The following is a 9,552-nucleotide window of genomic DNA, read 5'->3' as shown; positions in this document are numbered from 1 at the left end:
ATTGACACAAAAGCAACAACACTGAATGTATAACTTATAACTTATAACATATCAATTGATTAATTAATTAAGTTCAGTGTTATCAATAAAACTATTTTTTTTAAAAGCATTTTTGTTAACTGAAATAAAGGCAAAATAAAATATAAATATTATGAAAAAGCTTAAAATGTTGGAATAAAACAACGGGGTTAAAGTACTACAGTTACTAAAAATTAAAAATAAAGCTAAACAATGTTATAACTATAAAAATAACAAAAGCACATAACAAAATTACAAAAAAAATCTTTAAAAAAGACTGAAAAAAGATAAAAAGATATAAATACTATAATAGTATATACATAGTACTAAAATAATACTGAATGAGCTAAATTTATATTAAAGTGTTTCTGTTGTCTCATCAATAACTGTTATACTGTCAGTCATACATTACTGTGTATGTTTGGTATGTTTTAATTATATAAGAATAAACCAGCAGTCTGATGAACTTATAATCGGTAAAAGACTATTTCGAAATGTAGAGAATACACTAAAACCCATCACTTTATTTTTATTTGGTCAGTAATTGTTTTGAGGTGGTTTTTCCTAAGTTGAAGTGGTTGTGCCACCTGCCATTAAACAAGTGGCAAAAGGCTTTGACTGAATGAAAAATTGGATGCATATTAAATTAGCTTCACAACCAAAGGCAGTGTTTTATATACTGTCTACTGATAATTTACCACTATTGAAAGTCAATAATTATTCCTGCTGCTTTATAGGGACATCAAAGTTAACTGCAGCCATGTGACCAACAGTGTCATTCATTAATCACCTGTTGTGAACCTTCCTTGATCAAACACCCATAAACATACATTTATGTGTAGATATTAATACAGTGACTATGATGATGGACTCCAGCACATTCCAAATCAAATGAACTGTCTTCAGATGCATTGTCATTTTTCATTAGGCTTCTATCCTGTTGTGTCGCAGCATGTATGATGCCTCTGTAAACACCTCTGGATTCTGTTGGGTGATACTGGCCAGATGCAGAGACAGTCAGTGGATTAATTCATCTCACAAGCCCTGCCTGGCACTGAGGTACTCTTTTTTTCTCTTTACACAATAGTAGAGAAGTTTACCTCTATATACTTCCATTTAAGGAATCCTCCCTTGCATCTGGCCTAGATTGTAAACTCAGTGTCCATTGCTGACAGCATGATCATCCATCTCTCTAGGAATGTAGGATCCACACAAACTGTCCCTTAGACCTGGAGCAGCTATAAATATGAAACAGTTCATCATGAAAGTAAGTTCTTGGGTGCCTTCCAACCACTAGTAGCTTTGTATTGTTTGCAGAGAATCACAATTTGAACTCCTCCCCAAGTGAACATGAAAACACAGCAGCACGTTTGTTTTGTTTTTGTCTGAGCGCAGCTGTGTGTGATTTTTGAGGGGACACACTGATACTTTCTGCTGATGAATAGATGTGATTTTGCCACACGCTCTGTTACATAACTGAGCACAGCATCTCTGTTGTCTATGGCAGGGGTGAGGCTGTTGAGGTCAGTGCTCAGCACACACAGGGCAGGACACAATGTTATCTGAAAGACAGCAAATAAAGACCCAGACATCGCCGGTAAATTTAGGATGGCATTGCCAGTCAGCAGACCCAGATGAAAGCTGCAGACTTTTATTTTATTTTCTGCACTGTCAGAAAAAGATGTGCAAAAAATTTAGCTTAAAGGGGTCATATGATGCGATTTAAATTTTTCCTTTCTCTTTGAAGTGTTACAAGCTCTTGGTGCGGCTCATTCTAACACATCCCCACATGTCTACGTCACTGTGTGGGAAGATTTGCATAACGTTGCCCAAATGTTCACGCAAAAAAAGAAGGCGTAACTTTAATTCTCGCTGTAGTATTGTTGCTGCCGCCATGTTGTGAAGGTGCTGTGTGTTTCGTTGTGAAAGCGAAACTACTTTGTTTGGTCTTCCAAAAGAGCAGGATATCTGCTTCGTCATGCCTAGAGCTGATCCGTGCTGGTCGCTGAGGAAATATATCAACTTCGCGCTGTGGATCGCCGGATCGGCTTTCACCGTGGACGAAGCGGAGTCCAGCCCGGGGTCGTCACATGTGGTTGCCGCAAGCCCGCCCGCTGCTCCTTCGTCGAATCCGCCGGCCATTCCTCACTCTAGACGCAGGCCTCCGCTCACTCAAGGCTAATACACAAAATAATGTTCTTTTTAGCAACATCATATGACCCCTTTAAAGGGCCTGATATGCTCACAGTTAAGTTCTTTATTGTTCTACACTTAGGGGTAAATGTAAACACCATTTGCAGCCTTTATACTGTTCCCCAGTGAACATCCCAACGCCACTCATGCTGCAGCATGTAAATGTGCTGCACACTTTCATTTAGCAAATAAATACACAACTAACATGACAGTGGTGAGAAAACAGCCATTAACAAAGCTTCTGATCATAGTAATCTGCAAATATTTGCACTAGCTCTGCAATTCGGCACGCTTATCAAGTCATGCTTGTTTATATAGCACTTTATAAATATAAATATTAAATAAATTGCTTTAAAGTAAGCAGCTTGAAATGGAAGCCCGTTTCCACCACTGAATAAAAAATAAAACAAGGTAATCGTGACTTTTTATCTCACAATTCTGACTTGTAAACTCACAATTGCGAGAAAGTAAGCAGCTTGAAATGGAAGCCCGTTTCCACCACTGAATAATAAATAAAACAAGGAAATCGTGACTTTTTATCTCACAATTCTGACTTGTAAACTCACAATTGCGAGAAAAAAATGTCGTAATTTTGACTTTTTTGCTCAGAATTGCGAGATATAAACTTGCAATTGCGAGTAAGTCTTTTTTTAGAATTTTAGACTTTAGACTTTTTTTCTTGCAATTCTGACTTCTTTTCTCAGAATTGTGTGATTAAAAATTCACAATTGCTAGTTATAAAGTGCAATTCTGAGGGGGAAAATATTTTCTTAGAATTGCGAGTTATATATAGCAATTTTGACTTCATTTCTCTGAATTGCAAGTTTAAATCTTGCAGTTCTGACTTTTTTTCTCAGAATTGCGAGTTTACATCTCACAATTCTGACTTTTTTCTCTTAATTGTAAATTTATAACTTGCAATTCTGGGAAAAAATCAGAACTGCGAGTTTATATCACACAATTCTGAGATTAAAAAAAAAAACACCAAAAACAAACCAAACCATAAAACAAACAAATGTAGGGGTACAACAGCTTGTCACTGGGACAGTACAAGGACATCTTTGTACCTTATCTAACCCTAATATCTGCATATTTGTACATTAGAGTAGTAATATGTACCCTTAAGGTGCTGTTAGCTAAAGTTACTTTTGCAAAACAAAACATACACACAAAAGCTGAGAGATCTATACTAGAACAATAAACCAAAAAGTAGTGGAGTGTAAGAATGAAAAAGACTTGAAGGCTTTTTGTGTATACTAAGACTATTTGCTGCTCATACAGCAGATGTGTTGATGCATTAAGGATTTCTGCAAAGGTCACACATAAAACCACCATCACAAAGCCTCAGAATTGCTTGTTTTGGGTTTTGGTAACTGGCATTTAAATGAATGGGGCTGATGAAAGCTCACATTACTGCTAAAACCACCATCTCTGTCCCGCTTTGATGTTTGCTTTGTAGTTTTTCGAATGGGTTGTTTGATGTGTGTATGAACAAGCACATTTCCCTGTTTATGCAAAACCACATAAAGAGTTTGACTGTGGTAATTTATCAATTAATATGTGAGCTTTTCTCTCTCTGTTTCTCTTGAAGGTTAAAGGATCTGAATGTATCTTATACTGGGATGGATGGAGATCAGTTTGTGTCTCTGGCCTTTCCCTCCGAGCTTTTAATAATTAATAGTGTTGTGGCTGATCAGAGAGCAGTCTGCTGCTATAACTGGCCTGATCGTGAAGCTTTACCGTCTGTCCAGCTCTGATTGAAACTGAAGCCTGGCTTTAATCCACGCCCCTTCACCTGTCAGGCGCTCTCCATGCCTCCCTTGAGTTTCTTCATGCTGTGCTCTGCTAGATGTCACGGCTCGTCAGTTTAGACCGTTTGGGCATAAATCACTGTGCGTTTGACTTCCGCCTCCAATCAGAAGACATTATTTACAAATACTCATTTACACACGCTGTTGTGACAGTTGGATATGCTAATCTGTGTTGACACAACTGCCGCTTGTGAGCAGAAGGGCAGATGATAATCATGTTTTTAAGATTCTAGTTTGAGTCAAATCAATAAAGATTTGTAACATTTTTTTCTGGTTTAACTACAAATTTGTAGAATTTGACTTTTTTTCATCTCTAGGCTCATTTATCTCCTTTATTTATATCTTCCTCCCACTCCACAAAAAAAGAAAAAAAATCACTAAAGAGAACAATTCTCTTGATGTCTTGAGTCTTGATGTGTAATTTAAGTCTTCTTTCGTCTCTTGAGTATTTTTTCCAGTTTTTGATTCTCTTACTCCTTTCATTTTTTATTTCACTGGCACTTTCACTGGCACACTAAAGAAGGCTTTTAGGGGCAATCCAAAGCTCATTTGTGTCAGAGGGAAATCTGAAAGAGGAGCTTGACACTGTGAGAATCTGAGCGTTTCACCAGTGAATTTCAAAGTGCGATCAGTGCCTTTCACAAAACCACTGCTGCTACATTGTTAGGTATACAGTTATATTTAACTTTATTGAATGACTGTTTTAACAATACATTTCATTCTTTCAATATTAATTACCCATAATGTTATACACGTACCATATAGGATATATGTATACAAATATACTTATTTTACAATTGTTTAATTTATATTTAGTTTTTCGGTTGAATTATAAAGTTCAGTGAAATTCACTGTTAAAAAATTCAGTAAATGCATGATTTTTCAAAGTTGAGTGATCATGTTAATGCCATTATTGACCAAAATAATCATAATTATATCACATATAGAGAGGTGGGTGATATGACCAAAATTTGATACCACAATATGAGTAATTTTATTTCACTGTAATGATATACATCACAATATAGTAATTTTTGAAAATTCCAATAAAAATACACACCTGTGCCAAAATTTATGCAGTTGGCAATAACACAGGCAAAATGATAAAAAAAAAAAAAAACTGAAAAGGACAAAAATGTCCAAAAGGTCGCACAAGGGTTAAATAAGGTCTTTTTGATATCAAAATTTTTGATACTATAGAAATTTCATAATTCTTGTCATCAGTGTTAAAATCACAAAAAAACTAATAGTCTAAATAAAATAAAAAAATTAAAACTCAATCTCACTGGAGACAAGTAAACAGTCAGCAATTAAATACAAAAAAAACTAATTACAAACAATAGCTACAGTTGAACAAAACAATAAGAAATGCTACATACATTGTATAAAGTAATCAAATGTATAAAAAAACTGCATATTCTTCACTGTGTAAATTAAAAATTTCTTCTTATTAAAGTTACAAAATTGATTTAGTCAAGAGCAGTGAGAGATTTTCTCTTTTGTTGTGTGATTAACATAAATGACAGACAGCAGGAATATTAGACTGCTGTCACTTTAAGAGCTGCCCGGATCCAGTATACTGTATTGTCTCAGATGTGTGCGTTTCATTTGCAAAGACGGGCATTTTGACACATACAGGTATTTAAGCGTTCAAAGCTTATAAAGCAGCAAAATAACTCCAATAATAATAATATATAATAATTACATATCCAAAAATAAAATAACTTTAATACTCCCGCGCTCTGAACACCATCTTCACGTGCATGTGCCTCTCTGACAGCGTTTAGAAACCGTCTCTCAGACAGCGCGCGCATTTAGGGAAATGAGTTCTCTTTCGCTGCTGATTGTGTTTCAGTGGCTTAAAATCACTTGTTTCTAAACCGCGATGCTTAAAAACGCACTTCCTGTTGACAAATTTCTACCGGTTAATCGTGTCTACCGGTATATCTCCAAACTCGTACATATATATGGGTCAAAGAAGTGTAGATGTCCCATTTTTGTGTCTGCATCAAATTACATTTGCAAAAGTGATTTTATATACATGTTAAATACAGTTAAAGTATCTACTTTAATGATTTAAATAAATTTATTTTATTGACAAATGGGTAAAACCTAGTGGTATTGCGCTGCTACACATGTGATATTGCTCATATATAATAATGAGTATTTAAAATGCAACCTATATAAATTTGCATACCACTGCTATATGAGCAATAGCAGGTACCACTTAATTTTTCTTATGAAAATATGTAAAGGTCTATTTCACAGACCATAAGCATCAATCAAGAATAAATGCATGAATGTGTAATTTGTGATGAGACTGTGATGAGATTTACTGTATGATAAATCATATAAAGTATCATTTGGGGTCTCAAAATAGCATCAATTAATCAGTCCCAGTAGTGAAGACACTCTCAGCTGAATGGGCACACCATGATTTCCCAGAAATGCCTCTGAAGTTCCAGTCATTGGGTCCGTCTCTGAGGTACAAGCCTGTATTGAACAGCCTGTGTTTTCAGCGCTTTGTCTGATCTTCCAGATGAATGCGCATGGAGGAAGATAGATGTGAGGAGCAGTCCAGCAGTAACATATCTCAGTCTTATATCTCCCAGTGATAGCGTTGTTAATGTCTGTGTGGGATAAATAGCCAGGAAAGGGTGAAATTTACTATCTATTAGCCGCCGTTCCGAACAGTGATGAAAAGCCTGGTATTGATCCTACCTGGTAATCCTGTACAGGCATGCTGTTGTTTAAAGCAGGAGGTGAAAGGCTTTATACCTGCACAATCTCTCAGGATTACAGTATTATAGAGATCGCTTGATTTGCAGTCTGTTACAGCGAGTTTGATCTTGCTCATTTCGTCACTTAAACAGTCTGTCTTTTACAGTACATTAGCGGCATACAGAACATGTGAGCTTTTATATTTCTCTTATAAATACAGTGCATTAAAGTTTATTTTTAAAGGAATTTATTACTTTTATTTAGCAAGGGAGCATTAAAAGTGACATTTATAATGTTACAAAAAATATATTTCAAATAAATACTGTTCTTTCTATTCATCTAAGAATCAGATAAAATATTAAGCAGCACAACATTAATTATAATTAGAAATGTTTCTTGAGCAGCAAATCAGCATATTAGAATGATTTCTGAAGGATCGTGTAACACTGAAACCTGGAGTAACGATGCTGAAAATTCAGCTTTGCATCACAGGAATAAATTACATTTTAAAATATAATAAAAAGAAAACAGTTATTTTAAATTGTAATAATATTCCACTACATTACTGTTTTTTACTGGATTTTTATCATATAAATGCAGTCTTGGTGAACCTATGAGACTTCTTTTAGAAGCATTAAAAAATCCTCAACTTTGAATGGCATTCTATGTTTGATTTCATGCTGCTTTTAGTAATGGCTGCAGCCAACCCACAAATGATTTCATAATTCTTTATTTCATAATCATATTTTTAGAAAAAACTCATAAAACCAATCTCAGCCAGCCGCATTATTTGAGATATCATTCATGTCTGTAGCTAAAATGGTGTGTGATGGGTTACAAGTTTAATACTTCGAGCTAAAGGTTTACAATAATTAATAGCATTAATAAAGCTTTTCTTTAGAAAATGCCACTAATAAAATCTTGACCTTGACCGATGCAAATAAGCTGATTTCATCTAATTAGAGAGATTTATTAAAAGAGAGAAAGCGAGCGAGAGGAATATTGAGGTACCATCTGTCTGTATTGCATAGAAATTCCCTACTGAATGTTTGCCAACAAAAACTAGAGCAGCGCTGTCCTAGAGTTCAGAGAAACCCAGACAGACGAAATAAAAGAGAACAGTTCCAGCTGAGAGACGTCAGTCCAGCTCCCGTGGTTCTGTTATTGTTGTTTGTTCTGTTTTACATTTACATTTAGTCATTTAGCATACGCTTTTATCCAAAGCGACTTACAAATGAGAACAATGGAAGCAATCAAAATCAACAAGAGAGCAAAGATATGCAAGTGCTATAAGTCTCAGTTAGCCTTTTAAATGGTTGTACAAGATTTGAAAGAGTACATTTGAAAATTGCAAAAGGATTCATTTACGTGATATTTTAAAAGATAAATTATTGTATTATTTCAACTGAAATCATTAACTTTCAAAGTGCATATAATCACACATAGTGCTCAAGGTCATAGTGACATTGAAACCCATTTGTGTTCACTGTCTATTGATCCTGCTAGAGTAATTAATATGATATACATGTCCTTTTAGTAATGTAGGATTTGCGACTTTAGATTACTCTGCTGATATCTATATTAGATTCATTGATCGTATAAATCTATGTGACATTTTATAGTGTCCTATTAAATTGTGGTTTGGTGGAACAGTGACTGTGACTTAAGAACAGAGAATCAATGCTCTTTCTCTCTTATCCACCATCCATATTCTACACTTTGTCCCACACACACAAACACACACATATTTTAGAGATAAGAATGTGCTGATGTTAAATGCTGAAGAGCGTGTCTCTCATGTCCAGTCACTGGGTCCAGCGGACAGTCACGCAATCAAAAGGTCAGTGACTGTCCGACAGGCCAGCAGCTGCACACACACACACACACACACACACAGACACAGAGAGAGAGTGTCCTGTCCTCCAATCAGAGCTCTGATCTGAAAGCATCACTGGTGTAGTGAGGTCAGGAGCGGTCGTGCTTCTTCAGTGCATGTAGATGACAAGAGGACGAGGAGACACTCTGAGAGCAGCCGGGTTTATTTTAGCTTTTTATTTTGAGCTTTTCACTGCTGGCTGAGGGGATGTAAGGGAAAAGGTGTGTGTGTGTGTGTGTGTGTGTGTGTGTTTCAGCTGGTGGTGAGGACACCGTGGGAGGGACCTGAGGGGCACTTGACATTTTCACTTCCTGTTCTGACTCAAATATTCACTGCAAAAAAAGGTGTATTATCTTATTTAACTTTATTGCAAGTACTACATAAACAAAACAGACACACACACACATACAGTGATGATGGCTCCTAAGAGAAAATAAAAGACAGACTGATGCATGTTTTTTTTAGTTTTTTTTTATAAAATCTTCACTTTTGGCTGCTACAATTTACAATTTTTACAATTTAAAGTATCTTTTTTTAAATTATTTTGAATATGTTTTGAAATGTAATTTATTTCTGTGATCAAAGCTGAATTTTCAGCATCATTACTCCAGTCTTCAGTGTCACATGATCCTTCAGTAATCATTCTAATGATTTGCTGCTCAAGAAACATTTCTGATTATTATCGGAGGGGGGGGGGGCACAATGCTGTTTCATGCATTCAGAGTTGTTTACACTGTTAAAGAGTTGGATTCTCATGCTAATCATGGACAAAGTTTAAAAAAACAATTTAGACGTATGACGGAGTATTTCTGTGGCAAAAATCTTACTTCCGGGTTCGTACAAGTTTCGGAGAGTTTTTTTTCGATCGTGGCTCTTCATGACGTAAACAAGGGTGGAACTCCTTATATGGGCATTTCTCCCGGAAGAATGCGT

The 9,552-nt window shown here is 35.7% G+C and overlaps 1 long non-coding RNA gene across 1 annotated transcript; it reads left to right on the top strand.

Annotated features, from left to right (window-relative positions):
- The first annotated feature begins 1,025 nt into the window (after positions 1 to 1,025).
- LOC107727013 (uncharacterized) lies at positions 1,026 to 4,219 on the top strand. The gene is made up of 3 exons (XR_001638318.1): positions 1,026 to 1,077; positions 1,215 to 1,285; positions 3,803 to 4,219. It is a non-coding gene; the product is annotated as an uncharacterized LOC107727013 (long non-coding RNA).
- The last annotated feature ends 5,333 nt before the right edge of the window (positions 4,220 to 9,552 follow it).

This window comes from Sinocyclocheilus rhinocerous, unplaced genomic scaffold, assembly GCF_001515625.1.
Source record: "Sinocyclocheilus rhinocerous isolate Xijiao unplaced genomic scaffold, SAMN03320098_v1.1 scaffold666, whole genome shotgun sequence".
NCBI lineage: Eukaryota > Metazoa > Chordata > Actinopteri > Cypriniformes > Cyprinidae > Sinocyclocheilus > Sinocyclocheilus rhinocerous.
The sequence above is the reverse complement of the archived record's forward strand: the minus strand, read 5'-3'. Positions and strand labels throughout refer to the sequence as shown.